A 21,001-nucleotide genomic window follows, 5' to 3' on the forward strand; every position below is an offset into this window, starting at 1 on the left:
CGTTGATGAACTATGATACCGATTACAGTGATCAAGCTCGATTCCCATTGACGCTCGAGAAACGCGATGCTCGGTGATGACGGTCACGCCACATTTATCTCGCTCGCGAGACACACGCGCTTGGCCATTTAGCGAGTAGATCGTGTAAACGCAATCTTAATTCGGTTCTTCGTGTCTCGATTTTGTACAATCTTCCCCCGATAAATTTTCGATCGAAGATTCGCCAGTGAGAACCATATCGTCGAACGAACGAAAATAATAGCGGAGGCAACTCTGTTTCGTAACTTGGTCAAGTAGACTTTGCTTAACTCCGTAACAACGGAAGGGCGTGACTCGTCGATCTCTTCGCGCGGAGAGAAATTATTATTATTATTATCGAACGTCTTCGTTGCGCACAAGTGTGTATTCGACAGTACGTGAGGATAAAATGTTTCAAATTCACGAATTTCGAAAAATTCGCGTTTGTTGCGCAAGAACTACACGATGCAGCTCGAAACAGTTGTTTGTAGTTTCCATTCGACGTTACGGAATAGGAGTTAATCTATCGTTGGAAAGTGGTCTGGAATATGAAACGGAAATCTGCGAACGCGTTCCTTTTCCTTTCCATAGTTTTCCGAACCGGAGCCAACCCCGTACGTTTAAGATTCGTTTTCGTATTAGTTCCAGTTTTCGGTCGAGTACGTAGTCAAGGGCGGTCGCGTTTATCGAGAGATTTGGTACGTCGACTTTGGTAAGATAGAAACTACCAGCAACGTGGTTAACCCAATTGAGCAGAACACTGATTCGGCGAGCGAAAGAACCTGGTTTGAATTCCGGTCCGATAAATCGATATCGGTCGGTACTTTTTCTACCCAGGTTCTCGTTACTCGGTTGCTGTCAAGAGTCAGCGCAAAGTTGCTCGCCGATGTTTGAACGAAGAACCGTCGCTGGAAATATTCGAAGCGGGCTAGAATTTAGAAACTAATTCCAAAGCGTTCCAATTTAACGTGTTCTGCACTCGACGCGTTTTAATACGACCGATAACGTAGCATTATCTCGTTACGCGCCCATAACACAAGCTATTCCGGTAATTAAACGAGAATTAGCAACGTCGTGACTTGGAACTTCCAGTACACCGTGAAGCATTCGTTTAGCGTTAATTAACGCAATTATTAATGGGATATCCTCGTATATTATCCTCCGATGGTTCGCAAACTTACAGTTCTCTTCACATGTGCCAGATTAAGGTACGATTTATCGAGTATAGATCCCGACTGTTCCAAAGCCCAAGTGCACCTGAGTGGCCATTTACCTAATTGGGTTAGATAATACGATAGTGGAGATAAATGTTCGAGTTACGTCACGAACTATCACACTCGACACCTGAGTAGGTTACACGGCAGTTTTATCTTTGCTTTGTTACAGGGGTTGCAAGACCGTTCGTAACACAGTTTCTTGGATGGGCCATTATCATAATGGAAGTGCCGTACATCGTGAGAATTATAGTCCATCGCCGGAGAAAACATATTGCACTTTTCGACGCATAGACATCGGTGCATGAATTATGCACGCGTCGCGATCCAAATAATTATAGCGCGAACCTCTTTCGCAATATCGCGACTCGATGCTTCGCGAACCTAGTTGTCGATGAAATTTTCAACGCGATAAGAGACGCTCGAGGAGTAGCGTAAATTTTACGTTTCGCACATTTTTCGTATTACGCGTTTCGCCGGGAGATATCGCGAAATGTCTGGATTACGATCCGTTCGGTACGTTGGGATTTCGAACCGTAGCAGTCCACATGGATGATCAAGTGCGAGCGAGTTCTCTTTGTTACGCGAATGTAACAATTTCCAACGGGTGGAAAACAATAACGATGGACGTGTTTTGAACGCGAACTCGTCGAACGCTGCGCTTCGATACCTCGCGCGGCGACCTTTGGAATTTCGTAACAAGTTTATAGATCCCAAAGGTCCCGCAACGTTAAATTTGTCGAGTGTATCGGCGCAAGTATTTCTCGAATTGAATTCCGGCAACGGAAACTCGAGACAGTTTCTCGCACGAAGAACGATCCGCGAAGTAACGACACACCTAATTTCCACGCAACCACGAGAATCGAGAATCGCTAGAATCGGGTTCGGAACACTCGAAAGTTTTCAACGATAATTCTCGTACACGTGAACGATGATCGACATGGGCCATAAATCCAGAAATCGTCGGTTTGTCGTCAATTCGAGCGTCTCGAGACACCGAGAACTTGGAAGTTGTCATTCGATTGAAATAACTCTGGAGTTGCCACCGTTCGATGTAAAGTTCGAATCGAAAGTTACTGGATCTCAATGGTCCAGAACTTGTCGATTAATCGGTCTCCAAAAATCTTGGATTCGATTGAATATCGTGATCAGAGATTCGTCGCCATTGGATCCAAAATTCGAGGAATCGTCAAAGTCCATCTGCTACGAATTCATGGATACCTCGCGTAAGATCTCGAGCACCCAAGATTCGTCACAGTCGACCCTCGAGAGTCCCAAAATTACCGTTATTCGATTCGCAAGACCCGGGAATCGTCCCTGGACAAATCCAAGGTTCGAGAAATCTTCGATATCGGATTCAATGTTCGAGAAATCGTGAAAGTCGATCCGCTACGGGTCCATGGATACCTTCCATGAGATCTCGAGCACCCAAGATTCGTCACAGTCGACCCTCGAGAGTCCCGGAGTTACTCTCGCTCGATTCGCAAGACCCGGGAATCGTCCTGGCAAATCCAAGATTGGAGAAGTCACGAGTATCGGGTCCATGGGGTCGCAGTTATGCTCGTTTAATTCCAAACGAGGAAGATTTTCCACGGTTCGACTCTACACGATCCCGAAGTTGGCGCGATCTCGAACGAAGATCGAGGATCGTTGCAGGATCGCGTCCCTCGAAATCCGGGTGCTCGTCGGACTTTTGTTTCACGGTACTTGAATCGTTAACGGGCGGACTATTTTTAGTAGGAGTGCTCCCGAATCATTTGCAGATACTCGAATCTTCAAAGCACACCGAGGGGTCGGCTGCCGTTTCCACCGTGCCGAAAATACACGTGATTAAAGCCCCGTACGATCTACAGCGAGGGGAACGCTTTTCAGTCGTTTATCTCTACGTGTCGTTTAAAGCGGAAAACCGGCTTAGGTAGCGTCGCGTTCCACGAGAGAAGATAAAGGGAGCGCGTACGTGTTTCGCGTGGTGTGGCCACGCCGAGTAATCGTGTCGCGTTGCTACCCATTCTTCCCCTTCTGTATCGCGCTCTTGGTTCCCCGTAATCATTTTACCGCCCCTCGCGTACCGTACTCGTCCCTTCGTCTCCTTTTCTTCTCGTCCCTCGTTCGAGGACAGATGTACATTCCGTGGAAGATACACCGGCGACGACAATTTCCCGAATCGGTTACAAACGTCGTTTACAAGTTTCTAGAAACGATATCTCCCGAACCAAAACCGTTTTAATCGACGACTGTACAAAGAGTCGCGCGACTCGAACAATTCTTCGTCGATTCAATTTTCACGGTGTTTCGAACGCGAGGGACTCGAGGTTACAGCGGTAGCCTGCAAATGGATCAACGTACACGGTCCCTGCGAAACGTTCGAAACTGTTACGTTCGCGTTAAACCGACCGAGTATCCCGTAAAGATAAGTGGGTCGTTGGATCTTTCTACGGGCGTGGTCGAAAGTTTCAGAACCTCCGGAATGTATAATAAATTAATACGCTCGCGAACGGTCGTAATATGACTTAGACGGTTCAAGGACTGGAACGAGAGTTCATTATTACGAAGTTGTACGAAACAGTAAGCTTAATGCCAACCGAGCGAGGCGAACTGGAAAACTGGTTCCGGGTGCATTCGCACTTCTTGAACCGAGGTGCCTGGTTCGTGTGGTCTCGAGCTTGCGATTTTCTGTGTTTCGTATTGGTAGAACGCCATTCATCGGTCGAATGTACCAACTTCCAGGCTGGAAATACTATCGGTGAGTTATCTAGGCTGTCGCGAAGCGATAACTAGTGGCGACTGGGACGCATCGTAGACAAAGAGAAAAAAATTCTACCATCCTTCGTAATCTTTCTTAGGTAATGTAATCCTCTATCCTTCGTAAAGTGATCCAGATAAATTCTACGCAATAATTATCGTGAACTAATAATCATAAACTAGAATAATCGCGGGTTCACAATTACTAGGAACCTGCGAAATGGTATCTAGTTGATATATCAAGTACCAGAGCATTCGAAACTTCGATCGCTTCTCAACATCTTCCCTCAGAGTGTACTATAGCACCTTTGTTAGAATTCTTACCAAAAATAAGAGTATATTTATTAATCTTGTAAATACAATTCGAGAAATTTTCTTACGCAATCTCGTACGCACGATTTTGTATATTTTCCGTACATTCCCACGCATACGAAGATTCCATTTCCACGCAATCGGATCGCTCAGCGTGTAAACCTAAAGATTCCCAGGGAGGATTGGGCGGAGCGAGTCCCCTCGCTGCTGTGTCGTTCAGTTCGTAGGAACTTGGCAATTTACGATCTCGGTACGGTACTTGGAATTAATCTATCGACCGTTTAAACGAAAGGGAAGCGTTAATCGGTCTGTTCGTCCTTTTCGGGGAACGGTCCTCTAACACAGGGAACAGTGGAACGATATTGAAATCGTGGTTGTCGTCCCATTTCTTTTCGTTTCCCTCGGCTCCACGCGAAACTGCGGACAAGCGTAATCAGTAGCGTATCGTGCGCGTAATAATAAAAAGACCCGGGGTTGAACCACCGGCGTTGGTTTGACCGTGGCGGCGAACAGTGACAAAAACAACCCCTAACGAACGTCCGAAACCACCCCTAACTCTGGCCGCAACAGCAGCACCGTTCCGGATGAACTTTGTCCGTTACGTGAGCGGAGAGCTTACCGGTTTTCTTGTCTCTCGCGCGTATAGCGCGACCCGGGCTCCCTGTTATCAAGATTCTCCCATTTCGACGGTGGACTCTGTTGGTTTTACTCGAAGACGGAACTCGGAGAAGAGCAAAGAGACGAGCAGCGCGTGGATATTACGATTTTCCCACGAGGCGGATACAGAAGTCCGCGATGCGCGCGACAAGTTGCGAGTCGAATACGCTTTCCGTAACAATTGGCCCGTGGATTTCGCTGAAAATTAGAGGCGATACTTCTCCGGTCGGGCAAACATGACATTTATCGCCAACTGTTCCATTCTTGGCGATGGAAGCTCGACAACATAGTAATTCGTACACGGGAAAAGGACGTGTATCGAGGTACACGTGTTTCGAGATCAGAGATTGGAACTTTTTTTTTAAATTGATGAGTGTTAGCCGTAACGAGTAAATAAATTTCTGGTGGTTATTCGTCGAATGAAACTTTGTATTTGAGACACGGGACGATATATTAGGTTCTTCGGAATGTAATTTCGTTTTCCAAAATGGAGAATGTATAATTTAATAAGATGTTTATACACTCTAGAAAAATCGTGTTTCGTGTTCATCAAAAGAAACGAAACGACTTACCGAACAACCCAATATTTCACAACGAACGATGAAAAATTCGTTCGATGGAGTAACCGTAGCTAAGAAATCGTTATACATTGTTTTATAACGTTGTCTTCTGTTCCGCGCAAATTGAACCGATCTCTGCTCCCGACTCGAGGAACAATACCACCGTAAGAACGTTTCCCCGATGGATCAGCCCCGACAACGACTCCGTCGGTCGGTTCTAGGAATTGCCCCTTTCAATTAGCAACTCGGTTCGCGCGCTTTGTCCCCGAGGAAATATCTGTCTTCCACCTCGAGGAAATTAAAGGGCCAATCGCGTTCAAAAATACCCAAATATTCGTCACCGAGAATTGGATCGGTCGTCTAGAAGTCGATCGTTGCGAGTAGACAACGGTTTCGCGAAGAGAATTCGAGACGCGTTGGTCGTTCGATTCGCGACGAGAATCACGCGTTATCATCGAACATCGACGTTACCGATATTTTAAAACGATCGTTCAAAAGTTTCAGCGACGGACGATCGGTCGAAGTAAACGAGTCAGGCTTCGAGAGGAACGATCGAAAAATTCGAGTACTCGCGACAAATCGGAGCAAAGAAAACATCAATTGGAATTGTTCACGGACACGGTATCCGTTCGATTATTAACGGTGTTCGGGGAAGTAAACATAATTATGATAGACCGATGTATGCGCGAATGCGCCACTCGTATCGTGAATAATTTGCTGCTCGTTTATGCTCCACTCGGGATTATTCGCTGTTATATCTGTGACTCGTGATATTCACGAGGCGAGTGCGGCGCCATGGGAAAATTTGCGAAACGTGCAGTCCACCTGGTATTTATAAAATATCGCCGCGGCGGAGTTCGGATTCCACTTTTCGGTCCTTTGAGTTCGCGCGTGTCGGTAATCACCGATATCGAGCGAAGTGAAAATTTCATTCGTCGGGTTTTATCGTTGGCAGGAAAGATTTTTCACCGCGCGAAGTTTACGAGACAGAGATACCTAGTTCGCGTTGCTTCTGTCACGATTCCTGAGTACGGTTTACGACGCGATTTCCACGGTGTTTGCAACGTACCGTTCACTTGCGCGCAATTATAAAATAGTTGCGACTACAAAGATCGATCGATCGTGGTTCCACGATCCATGAAACTATTTTTATGGTATGTATCATCGTTTCCAGTTGCAGGAAAGAATAGAACGCTACGAGGTCGATACTTAACAAATTTACCGATATACGCATAAGATACATACTTGAACGTGAATATCATTTCTTGAGATAACTTTTATTACTATTTCACGTCGTGGTTACCTATACTGTAAAATTGTATCAACTGCTAAATATGCACTTGCAAAGCGACTACAAATTTTCGATTCCTGTACGTCGAGCATCGATATCCACGTATGCGAAAGTTGTTCGCATCACCGCATACATTTTTAAGCGTACAGATTTCTGAATACCGAAAATCTTACTTGAAAAACTAACTTCGATTCTCTAATTTTACCTCTATCAAGTAGTCAACTTATATCGTCTAGAGTATTCGCGCGAGAGAAATAAACGTCTATAATATTAATATATTTCACTCCAGCGCGCATCTTTTTCTCCCTTACCATTTTCCAACCGTCGAACATTATCTACGACTTTGCATCGAGGAGTAGCCGCGCGAGTACGTCGAGAACACCGAATTCCCTGCTCATTAAAATGGACGCGCTGGCTAAAAGGACTCCGAAATCTCCTGGTCTTTTTTCTCGGTGGCCAAGAGGCGAAGGTTGCGCTTTGGTTAAAAAATGCATTCGCCGTTCCGTTTGCACACGTGGAAAGGACACATTGTGTTTACGACTTTCCGCCTTGGATTCTATTGGATTTCTGTAGCTCGTTCGGGGTAAGATCGCGCACGGTGCATTTCGCCATGAAAATTTTAGCTGCACCTCTTCGCGAGGCGCTCGACCGGCGTTGCGATTCTTCGTTTGCAACCGGGCAGCGTGAACCGTTTTTGCAAAAAGTAGCGAATTTGTAACGAAAAAGCGTCGAACCGTCTCCACGACTCGGTCTCCGTGCGCCACTTTGCGGATTCTCATCCTTGCGAATAAAGTAAATACGTTGTTCCCACGGTCGGTGGACTGGGGGCGGTGTTTCTGGATGTTTACCCTTTATTAAGGATTCTGCAACACTCGGCTAGCTACCTCGTTTTCGTCCTTCTCCCTTACTCCTCGGACAAGTTTTTCTACGCCACGGAGCTGGCAAATATGAAGCTTTCCTTAATGCCCGAGCAAACGGAGCTTTAATGACGTTCAATGGGAAGGAAGTCAAGTATTTGAATATTTTAAGAACTTTAAGAACGCCCTCCGCGTCCTTTGAATTAACGCTCCAATTTCTGCTCCTTTAACGACTTTATATCTTTGCGTAATTTATTTCGAAGACTTCGGTAAGCTACTTAACTCGCTTGAAAAAAATCGCTCTTAATGAGTTTCTGCAGAGACCAATAATATTATGTATTCTCTTCGTTTCCCTTACGCGTGACTTAATGCCCTCGATTCGAGCTTGTAACTCGTAACATCTTATATTTTCCCCAGGTTTCGCTACCGAGCGGGGTGAAAATTTGAAAATACCACTCGAACGTCTACCAAAGAACGTTCATTTTCTAATCCTCTCGAGCAGTTTACCCTTTTACAGCGCGTTCAATTTTTATATTTTTATATGGTTTTGACGGAGAATTGAAACGATCGATGTAAAAGTAACGATTGTACGTACAAAAAGTAAATTTTGATTATACCTTTAGAATGGTTAACGAAAGTCTACTCGTCATTAGTAATAAACGGATTATTTTTTCGCGTTACTCTCCACTTGATCAAATTTTCTCGGCTCGTGAATACGTGCGTGGATATTGTTCGTAGAAGTAAGTCGAAAACGGGAACTGTTAGTATTTATCGCGTTCTCGCCAAGGTAAACATCGACGCGTGTTTCAAAGTTGGGTCTCGAGCGACCCGGAGCTGACCATCCGTGGTATATTCGCAGACGCGCGGAAGACTGTACACTTGCGATCGTAATCTAGATTAGGTGTAGTCGCGAGACTCGCAACGTGAACATCGTCGCTCTGCCGCTTGCTTCCTCGAGCCGAACCAAAGCGGACGGCGAGTCGCAAAGCGAAAGATGGCACTATCATCGGCGTGGCGTAGCGTCGGGTCCGCGTGAAAAGAACAATCGCCTCTAATTTCGCGCGTGCTTCTCTTTACCTAGCGCTATCGACGTTAGTTCCATAAATAGGGCTAAGCCACGCCTCCTCGCTGACGTTTCTATAAGGGTTCGCCTCGTGTTTCCACGAGCAGACCGAAGCGTCTTTGCTCTTTAACTCGCGTTTTTACGAGGACCCGGACGTAATGGGTTTCGAGGCTCCTCTTTTTTCCGGTCTCACAGAAGCGCGATACGATGTCACGACAGAAAATCGTCGATTTTCTTCTTATTTTTCCGCCGTTTTTTTTCCCTTCTTTCTTAGCCGAACGGAACTAAACCGCTTTTACCGTTCGCTTTTCCTCTGTCCCTGATTTTTCTCCTCTTTCCAGCCGGTATCCGGAAGTTCTTGATTAAAGACGCGACCCGAAGGTAATGCGACGTTTAAATGCGGTGAACTTTCATTAAAGGGGGTGGCGGAAGGTAGTCGAAAAGTTTTGCCGCAGACCGCAAACTCGAGCGGATTCCTTCCTTTTTTTTTCCCCCTCGTGTTTCTATCCGTCCACTTTTTCGTCTTTTCTTCGTGCATACGCTGTGGCGTGGATACTCTCCTGTATAATAATTGCACGACGACTCGAGGCCTTCGTTGCGTAACACCACCGATGGAGAACTCGATAGAAAATACACTCGTGAAGTCTGCAACGTGAATTGTACGGGATTTGCTCACCAGATCGTTCACAGGGACCGTGGTAACTTCGCGTGCTAGACCATTGCTCGTTAGCTTCGAATATTAATTAGTTCGCGGATCTGTGAACAACCGAGAGTCTTTTAATTTTTTGAGAAATGGAAGAAAAAGTTTTCCGATAAAGGGTTACAATAACGTGAAACGCGCTACGGTTGCCAAAACTCGGCTATTTATGGTTTACGAGCGACTATGCTCGCAGAAGCATGAGTGAAAGAAAAGCAATTGCAACGATGCAAAGTAGGTGAACGAGCGCGACCACAGAATCGGATACTACATTGACGAAGGATCATGTCGGACGAAGAATTATTCGTGCAAGTATAGTTCGACTTAAAAATCGACATAACCAAATTTTACCACACGGCTGTGCGAGAAGAATTTAAACAGTAACAGACCAAAGGATGCTCGCATAAGGAATGATCGATTGAAGCGCGACAACCGTTACAATAATATGGTAATTATAGTAATAGTATGTCTGTTATAAAATTGATAAAATCGCTCGATCCAGATTGCCTTCGCAAGACGTTAAACTGTCAGCGCAGTTCGCACTTTGCTTACGATCGAGTTCTTGTTAGTTTGTCGTTAAAAATAAACTGTTCCGTTTCCATGTACCTAAGGGTTGTTATACGATAAGTAATCGGCACAGCGAACCGGGTGTGGAGCGAACATGACATCGCATTGGTCATTCTACGGTCTGACATTGCACGGGCCATTTTACTGGCTGACATTGTACGGACGATTTTACTGTCTGATATTGCACGGGCTATTCTACCGGCTGACATTGACCGGACTATTTTACTGCCTGACATTGCACGGGCTATTCTACGGCCAGTAACACGACAATCGTGTGGGCAAGAGGGCGGCGAACCTATTGCACGCGAGATGATTTGATTGGCACGCGGTCGAATTTAAATAAAATTTATTTTATCATCGAAACGCAGAGAACGTATCTTTTTCTCCTCTTTACGAGCAAAGTGCGCGGTTGTCGTTTCGAAGGAACAGAGTCACGGTATTCATCGCGGTGATATAATTCTCGAGGTGATCGATAGGAAACGATTTGCACGAAACGAAGAAAAATTATTTTCCAAATGAAATTCGAAGGGCACACGTTCGCTAACTGGCCCCTTAATACCGCTCTAAGCGAGAACAAATATTTGGCCCACCCGACCGACAGTGTTGCGAACACTTTCAGATTATAACGCGCAGCGCCAATATTGGCCGTTCGAACGATAAAATATTCCGGAACATTTATTCGTCGGTTGATTCGCGCCAGTGGACATCGACCATTCGTTTCGACGATAGCTCGCGAGCGTACGATCGATCCGACATTCGTACGCGGGCACGTGTATATTTGAGCGACCCGGTAATAATGCACGATAAGCTAATATTACGTCGGCAAATAATAAAATATCCCGGGCTGGTTTGCATAATGCGGTTTTACCGGCGATCGCGACTTCGTTCGACGAGATTCGAGTGCGTGCGCATGCATACGCGCGCACGAGCGCGCGTTCGATCGAGTTCGTCGCCGTTGATACCATTTTTTCTACACACTTTATTGTAATTTTTCCTTTCTCCTAATTAGCTTTAAACCCGGTAAAGTATACGAGCGTGTATACATATCCTGATCGATTAATACGTGCAAGCGAGTGAGACGCGATTCCTTGTAAACGAGTAAGAAAAAGAGTAGAAAATAAATGTTTCCACCCGTAGCACAATTGTCGAGAAAATCGAACTTGACAATCGTTCGTGCATCGTTGCTCTACAATGCAGAGAATCGAATTTCGTCTATTAGAAATTTTCTTCGCGAATTTTCCTCGAATTCGATAGCTTCTATATACTGCGTACAATTATCCGTAAAGAGAGACTCGAAGGAACAAAACTTATTCGATACTTTTTCTCCATTTTTTTAAAAAAATCAGTTACTACCCGCTTATATACATTCAATAATACCACATGTATAAAGTAATATACAATACAACGAAAGACGAGAATGTACCGATCGTGAATCGATATAAACGAACGCTCGCGAAAACTATACAAGCGCGGACTTGTTGTTGCGGACTTACGATTCGTTGTATTATCGCCTTTCGTCGTACGAGTACACGACTTCGCGTGCCTCGTATTTGTACTCGTATATCCTAAAGGGGGCCAGCGTGTGGCCGGAAACTAAGATAAAAAGAAATATTGTAATTCGTTCTGCGCGGGTACTACTATTACCAAAGAATGCTCGCGTACTCTGTCTCTGATACGATTTTCATACGTCGTTCGGAGAACAAGTGGTTTTTTTATCAAGCGTGCCGTCGGTCTGGCACATGCTTCTGGATACACACGTACACGCGCCATTCGTCTTTCTCCACCTTTCTCTCTGTCCGCGCTTCAAGCTCATCCCTTTGTCTAGCTGATTTATGAAGCGATGCGGCTATTCCAACGCGAAAGAGAGAGAAAGAGAGATCGTGGCAAAAGTATTGGATACCGGAGCTGCGAAATGATTCGGTGAAATCTCAATTCGCGGCGAGGACTCTCCCTCTCTCTCTCTCTCTCTTTTTCTCTCCCTCTTTCTCTCCTGGTTGCAACGGGCGTTGTAACGCGGTGAAACGGGACGATGAAGAAACTGTAGCAAAACCTCCATGAGTCGGCAATTTATTTCACCGGCGTGGAAATAAGAACGCTGTTCCGCGTTGCGAAGCAGTAGCACGATTTTCGAATCGTGGTTTAACAAGGGGTGGAATTTGTGCGTGCCAAGGGTGAACGAAGCCAGAATTCTCCTACTTTCTTATATAGCTACCCGTGCAACGTGTTTCGAAGAATCTCACCGAAAGATCAACTATTTATTCCACCAGAGAATTACATCAGAATTCCATCCGGATGAAAAGTATGCTTCGAGCGAACAAGCATACGAGAATATTTCTTTTCGAGGTGCGGTCCACTTATCGAGGTCGCGATAATCGATACCGAATTAACATTGATAAATCGTGAATGTAAGAAAACTAATTTATCACACTCGACAATTTGTTACGATTCATGGAAGGTTCGTTCGTAAATTGTTTGCGAAAGAACGGCGACTAGTTTCGAAAAGAGAAACGATGTACTATCGAAAATTTAATCTGGCGTGTTAGCCCGGTTTCTGTACAGTGGATGTACAAGACGAGTTACAAATCCTCGTAAAATTACGTTCACTGGAACAGAGCCACTTTTACCTTAATGCGTTACTTGGCAGCAAGTATTCCTCGCGAGCTCCATTGACGGCCACTCATCGATATTAATCTTCTATACGCTCTTGCGCTCTTCGAGTATTTTACACTTACGGACGACCTCGCGTCGGAAAGTTCAACGATCGGAGGATGGAACGTTCGAAGTGGTCTAGCCGTAAAAATGATAGATTTCGGGATCGACGTTGATTCGAATTACTCCGTCGGTTGGTGGACGAGCGATACGTTTACGAAACGTTGTAACGTAACTGGAAACTAGCGACCAGACTCGCACCGCTCGTTCTCACGGCACTGTAACAGAGTTACCGATGTTTAGAATCGGATCGTAGCACTTGCGATTGATTCCCGTCTTCGTGAAACGGCGTCGAGGATTAATTGCATCCCCGATGCGAACACGGGTTAGGGAATCGGAACGATCGGTTGATTCGCCGGGACGTTCTTTCGTCGATCGGAATCGATCAAAATCACGAACGGAACAGAGCGAATATTCGTGCAACGGCGTTTCATCGGAAGTTGATAAATTGCCAGTCGTTAGCCGCGGCAAGATCGTTATCCGGACAGGTATTATATGGAACGAAATTTCATGAAAATCGAGTACACGGCCCGTTCGACTGAAGTGGTATTTATAACCTTTCGTCGGTACTTTTATTTCCGTATACATCGGCGCGGCTATTGGAAAATCGGTTTTCGTGGCGGTGGCGTGGGAGGGTGGCCGTTCGCGAATCGATTACCCTTCGTCTAAGCGTCGCTCGCGATTAGGCGCGGAGCGGAGCGTGTAACTCCACGAGTCGGTCTAATTGGGCGTTCTGAGTGGCGTGAGAATCGCGATTGGCTTTCGTTCGCATGTCGAGACCGATGATAAATAGAGAGATAAACGGGCCTCGAGTTATCCTTAATGGAACAACGCCTTTATCGTCCGATCTCTTACGACGACTTTCTTTCGATCTAATTAACGCTTTTGTTTCGCGATCCCGACAGGGGAACGAGAGCGGCATAATTCCTTCTCGTGGCAGATTACTTTGTTCTACCTTCGAGGCTCGGGACATCCTGGGAGCGACGGCTGGAACGGAGATAAACGGCTGAAAATTAAACATCAAAATTCTACTTGACGTTGATGCACAAAGAACAACGGTATTTGGGGTAACGGGCTCGATTCGTTCGTCTCGTTAGCACGTTTCGAGTCTGCGCGTAGATTCCGGCGAATCCCTGAAACGAAAAGGTTACGCGATCGCGTTCGCGTTCGCTCCAAGTGGTACCAAAGGGTGTTCCAAAGGGAAAGTATGTTTAAAAAAACAGAAATTACTACTTGAAAAATTCTCAGTTTCCACTTAAATTCCTCCGTGATATCCACCGACGAGTTAATCGACGTCGCGATAATTGTTTCCACCTTGGAATTATTCAACAGAGACACCAAATGTCCCCGTGTACCCCTTCGCGAATTACTACATTCGACGATAAAATTCTCAAACATCACAATTAGGAGCACCACAGTGAAATTTACACTGTATTCGAGCAACAACGACCCGATCGTCGATTCGAATCGCGAGAATCTTGTCCGCCGTGTACTCGAATCGCGTTCGTTCTCGTCGGGGGTGGGGGTGTATCGCGACGTATTCGTTCGTCGAAATAATTTCCGCGAGAGCCCGATGTAACGAGAGATACGCACAGTTTACGCGGTTCGACGGTTAACGTTCAAAGGTCCAATCGAACGGACGTTTTCATTTCGTCGATCGCGTTTATCGGGACCAATGGACGATAATCTCCAACCGGTCCCCGCGCGTGGCGTTTAATTTCTGCTGTTTCGCGGAGAGGACGGAGGGCAGAAGGGGAGGGAGGGTTGAAATTAAATCCACGAATCGTTTAATCGACGTGACGGCGGCAGTCGTCGCGTCGTTTCGAAAATAAAAGCTGCAGGAAAGGAGGAGCTCGGGTGTCCCGATGGTTTTCACGGCGCGATGACCAGCGGGCTCCAATATTCCGGTTCCCCGTCAAAGGGTGCACTCGCCGGACTAATTAGCGGATTAAATCCGCCCGCGGATTCCCGTGCACCGCGAAAATTCACGTTGGCAGCCGTGATTTTTGATTACGCACCGGCGCCGCGCGATAACATTCGGCCGCGTTCGAGCGAGGGCGCAGGTGAAATCGTTCGAAAGAATTTATTTCGGCCCGTCGAACGCCGCCCGGCTCGCTCGTTCGCTCTACGCTCGCTCGTTGCGCGTTCATACCGACCATCCTAGCGACGCGATAATCGCGCCCTGTAATAACAATCGCCGTCCCGACCGTTAACGACATTTTCGGTTATTCGTCGAATTTGCGCCACCGCCACCGTGCACCCGCTATCTCATCTTGCCACGGTCCAACGGGCGTTCTCCACCAACGGTCAGAGGACCGCGTACGGTTCGCTCTTTCCGAATCGAGGAAGATTAGAATTTTTTTTTATTCGTCCTTGTTCCACCCTCGCGTTCCTCGGAACGAAATTTCCGAACATCCGGCTATTTTATCGACCATCGAAGCCGCTCGTGTGCGTAGCTACCCCGGTGGACCTTACCGTACGAGCGAGTACGTGGAATATCGGTCACGAAGAATGCATCGACTGGTGGAGAAGTCGGACAAGTCTATCTTCGTTCCAACTGTTATATCTTCGTCCAGACTATTTCCATCCGGACCATCGCGATCCGGAGTGTCTTTATCCAAATTTTTCCACCTAGACTCTCTTCCTTCCAATTATCAACGTCCAGGCTATCTTCTCTCGATATTTTCTCTCGATACTTCCTTCTGTACAAAGATTCTGCTAGCACAATTTTATCGAGAATAAAAATTCCTGCGATCGTCTCTCCGTAGAAAAATACAAATCACTGCATTCGTTGGTAAGAATTCGCGACACGGTGCACGACGCACGATCCTGCAAAACCATCAGCTTCCAAGAACCCTATAAATCTTACTCTTCGGTGTGGTTGCTCGAATGGACGCGGAGATCTTCGACGATCGACGTTGCGATACCTTGGAAGATTCCAAGCTGGGAATATCGTTCGAAATTAGCCGCGGTTGGTTTCTTGGTCGTAACAATGCACGCGGGGGGTCCCGAGGGGTCAAACGAACGAGGGACAAGGGGGTCGATGGAACAGTCAGTCTGGAACCGCGTCTAATTTTGGCACAATGGCCGGGGCTCCGGTTTCGGTGTATTGTCACGGATCCGGGCCCGCCAAGGAACGAGAATGGAACGGCGAAGGGAGCAGCGCGCGAATTGGTTCTCCCCGCTTCATTTTTCACGCCGGCCTGGCCTGGAAAATAAACCGCCGCGGCGCGGACCGAGCGAGTGTCACTCACAATGCGTCCCGGGCTCTACAATGCTCGCCATTTTGGCAAGTCACCCGTTTCAATCAACACCCAGCGGCGGTGGCGATGGTCGCAACGAACGAACCACCGCTACGAACCGACAGCGATGTCGAGCGTCGATCGCGGGATCGTGCATCTGGCTGGTACCCGCTTCGTGAAAAACCGTACACGAGGGAAGAACCAAAGAGGGCGGCCAAAGAACCAGAGGAATCCCGTAAGTCTTTACGCGACGGCTATTCGTCATTCTTGCTGTCCGAGGGACAAGAGTCGACCGAATTTCGGTCTACCGCCCCCTTTCTCCTCGAAAACAATAATCCACGCTGGACAAATGGCGAACGGAGGGGGTGAAGTTTCTCCTCCTTTTGTGTCAGGGAAACGATCCTGTATCGCGCAGGAGCGCGGGCTTTGTTGCCTGCGCGGGCAAACCTGCATCCTTTCTGCCGGCTCGAAGCTTGCTTCGAGACTCTCTTTCAAAACGGAGCGAAAGATTCCGGGATACCTCGAACGGGTTACGGAGAAATTATTCGTAGATGGGTGATCGTTCTTGCTTCCGCGATAACTTTGTTCGTTTTGCGGGAGAAGGAAGAGTAACTTTGACGGGGCAAGGGTAAGAATATCAACGGTGCGTTTGATATAATTTGCGATCGTTCATCGATAAATCGATATGAATACGAAATGAAAAGAAAGAGTGAGTGTCTTTGGTTCGTCACATTGAATCCAGATCGATGTGTTGAGTAACTACGATCATATCAACAGTAGCTACGTTGTTATTCGTCGACGAGTTACTAACTAAAGTTCTCTAACGAGAACTTGCTCGGTATTTTAAATTCGTACATGAACAGTGATTGTTATTTCGGTTCATCTTGTACACTGGACTCGGATATTGTCGTTTTCATTCGAAATTCGTCATCGACCTTGCACGAATTTATCGTCGAGACTTTCGAACACAAAATTCTAAGATCAGATGCCCGATTCCTCAGCAATGTAAACACGATCGAGCGCTCGTGGCTGCTTCGGTCGCTTCCTCCGAGCGTAATGTCATAGTATATCCATTTAACAACGCGCGAGAGTAGCAACAAACCGTCCGTACACCCGTAACCGGAAACTAGAACACTGAAACGTAACGAACCGCCAACGAACACGGGGACGTTCGTAAATTCGATCGAGATCCGCGAGCGGCGCGTTTCTCTTCCCAACGAGTTCTCGTCGCGATTATCGTTTCGACGCGAGTGTTCCTGGAGCCTGGTCGTTTCTCGAGAACGCGGCTCGTTTCCTTCCATCGGAGGAAATTATTTGTAAAATGCAAAATCTTCGAGCGACCGCGAAGAGGAGGAAGCAAAGAAAAAAGAAAAGAAGAACGACACGGAGACCGAACGAACGAGAGACAGAAAGTACGGAGGAACGGAGTTCCAAGGGAATGGAAAAAAAAAAGATGGATCCGGGGTACGTCGGTATCCGGTCGTACTTTTCATCGGATTAGCAGGTGCGCCGGAATCGGAGGTTGCTCGACTCGTTTCCGTACCTTTGGCTCGCCGTTCCATCGGAAATAATTACCCCGTCTGTAATCGACGGCCGCTGATCATCCTCGGCTGGGCAGGGATCGAGACGGTGGTGGTTCCAGGGGTGGCGGTTCGGTAGAATTTTTCCACGGGATAAGACCCGGAGAGCTTTCAGCGATGGAAATAATGCGACTCCATGGATTCGTATACCTAGGCGGAATTGTTTCCGCGACCAGGGTCTGCCCCACCCAGCCTGATTCTTGGCAAGCATTGTTGATGAGGATGAACGATGAAATGGCTCGCCGCGGTCTGCTGGTCCGCCGACGGTATGGAGTCGTGTGGTTGATGAATTGGCGCTGCGCAAACCGCCCTCTGCCCTCCCCATTCTTCTGTCTTCCACCACCGGTCCCTTCTCCCCTAACCCCTTGGTCCTTCTGTCCCATCCGTGGCTGTCCCGCTCCTTCTTCGAGCGAGCCAGCGAGCTTCCTTCTGGCTCTTCTCGTCGTCTTTTCCACCCCCTTCTCCCCCAACCGTCTCGTCTCTATTCTATCTATTCTTTCTTCCATTATAATTCTTCCGGGAATGGCCACGGGTACCCCCCGTCGCAGCCACCGTCGCTTCGTTCCCTTTTATAATTGTTTCCCGGAATATCTTTCGTTCCTTTCTTTTTGTCGTCGATCGTCGTTACACGGAGGTTTGCGGAGAAAGCTTTCGCGCTCTTTCGCGAAACGCGCAAGGTCCTCGGGCTTCGAGGATTCAAGCACGGTGGTTGTTCAGGGTCGGTTAAGGGACAGGGACAGTGGTGTCTAGCTTAAGATCACGCGAATAGTCTGTGGTACAAATTAACGCGATAGAGCCACGTTGAGATCCAGGTACGATCGCAAGGTACACTCGATACTGTGGTACTTTGATTTATTGGAAGAGTACAGCGAACAAGGATTCGACGCTGATTTATTGGAAGAGTATAACGAACATTTCACGATGTCTGTAGCGAGTTTTGTCCTACAAATTAACGCAACGGAGCCACGTTGAGATTCAGGTACCCTCGCGAGGAATACGTGTAATACTAGAGTGATACTCGATACAGTGGTATTTTGATTTATACGAAGAGTACAGCGAACGAGACTTTGGCAATAATATGTATATAGTATATGTTGATACGAGCGATATCCAAGATGATCTATCGACCAATTTAGGAACCGTTTTCGAAACGACATCCGTGTGGATGATTTCTTGTGTCCGTTCTCAGTCGTCGTCCAATGTTCAATGTGTATACATCGCACTTTATTAACCGTAGAAAGTTTCGTTTAATAGTGTTCATATGTCACGATAAATCTTATAGTAACTAAATGTATCGTTCGTTCTAATCGCTCGAATATCGTACGATTTGTTAAATTTTATTACGATGAAAGAATCAAACGTATAAAAAAAAATAATTAACCGTGTGTATTGCGTATATATAGACCAGATGAAGCTGCACGAAGGCTGGAACGTGGCTACCTTTTTAATTTCGAACACGGAACAAGAGAAGGTCGTTGGGGGTAAACAATCGTTGGGGTGTGAGATCGGTTGTCAGGAGATGAAATTGAAAAATTCCAGAAACGCATCCGGTTTTTCGCGTGTTCCACGGGTATCGGTGCGTGACGTTGCCTGCGCCGAAATTCAAGACTCGTTAGTGGCGTTCGACGAAATATTAGAAAATATTTCGATGCGCCGTTTTTTTGCCAACTGTACCCGAACTCGCGTTGTAACAGTAACGTTCTTCGAATTAACGCGAGTTTCGTCATTCTTCGTTCCAGTTCGGTCGACTCGAACAATGGATCCAAAATTATTGGAAAGTATTCGATGAAATTCAATTTTCGAATCGTTCACGAGCTCGACGAATCGGATCCAATGTTCGTCGTACACGAACCATTGCACAGACTTGAAATCCAAGAAATTGGGCTCTTTGGAGTCGATGTAATGCCACGAGATGTTCGAACGATTCGCGTCACGCTAGTATTCGTCGCGCGAGAATGTTTGCCCTTAAATTTATCCACGAACCCATTGATACGGAATCTGCGTTGTAAAACCGACATTGCGAGTAAGAATAGTGCACTACTCTCGAGTACGTAAGGGTATCCACCGGTGTCTCCGTGCATCGCTATAGTCGTTCGATCGCGCCACTGCTTTCCATACATCTCGTTTCCCGCGACGTTTACGATCATAGCCACTTCCGTGGGACACCTTCGAGGACACTCCGATATGGTTATCCTTTGGTCGAGAACGAGCTTGGGAAGCTTTAATGGCGCCTAATAATCAGAGGGCTGCTCGTAATAGCGTGCGGTAAATTAAGGGTTGCCGAACGTCGAGATGACAATGGAGGGTTGTAAATTTTGTCGGTGCTCGATATTCCGGAGTAGTTTCAATATGTATACGCTTTCGGGAATCGAGCTTTTGTTACTTTCACGCCCGACACGCATGAATCAATCGTTACACCCTTTTGTCTATTATTTTCCGCGTTTCATCGGCGCATTGTTTTTGTTTCTACGATTGTTTCGGTATCTCGTTCGCGCACGCCAAGGTTTTCATTTGTAAACACGGACGAAAATCGAAGCGACGGCGTTGTTAGACGGGAAACAGGAAATTCGGTGAACGACGATAATTGGCGTATAATAATCGAGACGGATTCTTTACGAAATTCAATCGTGGAGAGTAAATTTTGTCGACGCGAGCCTTTATTCTCGAGAAGAGCAACGTTCAAAGTGTGTCGAACGTACGCGCTATTCGGTGAACGCGTCTGATGGTTAATCGCTGTTTCTACTTGTATCGATGTTCGTGAACACTGACGGCGATACGGCAGTGTTGATCGGTTCCGACTGGTCGGAAGTTAGCGAGATCGAGGGAAAATAGATAATAACGTAGCACCGTCGATGTTCACAAACGCCGAAACAAGTAGAAATAACGAGCAACGGTCGGGCGCGTTTACCTGGTACTCGATCGATGAATTTTCAAACTCGATTCTCTCCGAAACGTGGATTCGTAGGAAAAAATTTTATTCCACATTTTCGACACATTTTTGAACGAGTAATCACCGTGTAGCCGGTTGCAGCACCCACTCCGCGTGTTCGCCGATAATTTCATCGTTCGGTCGTGCCCTCTGCGTACCGTGCAAGTAAAATATTTACCACCCCGAATTTACCGTTACGATCGTCGGAGTTTCGTGCTCCTCTTCATCGTGGCAACTTTTTTCTCGAGCCTCTAATGCCATTTTCTTTCTATCGTCGACAGTACGAAATAAGTTATCCGTCTTCGTTACAATTTCCCCGGGCAACGGCTTTGAGAAAGAAAGAGGGGCGCGTTCAACGGTTTCGTATACATGATGTATTGCGGAGCTCCATCGCGCGGAAACTTCGCCGAAGTTTCGTGCGTTTCTCATTAAAACTTGCCTATTCAGCGATGAAAAATTAAATTTCGTCGGGTAATTTGCTCAACAATATTTTTCCCATCCTCGGTGCCGGGCGAACGGCAATAAATTACGTTTTAATCAAATTCCGCGCGTATTCTCCAAGT

General features: G+C 46.7%; 1 protein-coding gene across 1 annotated transcript in view; it reads left to right on the top strand.

The window, feature by feature from the left end:
• Positions 1-21,001, top strand: part of LOC143152661 (protein O-mannosyl-transferase TMTC1-like) — a 314,611-nt gene that overhangs the window by 43,183 nt on the left and 250,427 nt on the right. The gene's annotated exons all lie outside the window — the stretch shown is intronic.

The sequence above is a fragment of the Ptiloglossa arizonensis genome, chromosome 11 (assembly GCF_051014685.1).
Source record: "Ptiloglossa arizonensis isolate GNS036 chromosome 11, iyPtiAriz1_principal, whole genome shotgun sequence".
NCBI lineage: Eukaryota > Metazoa > Arthropoda > Insecta > Hymenoptera > Colletidae > Ptiloglossa > Ptiloglossa arizonensis.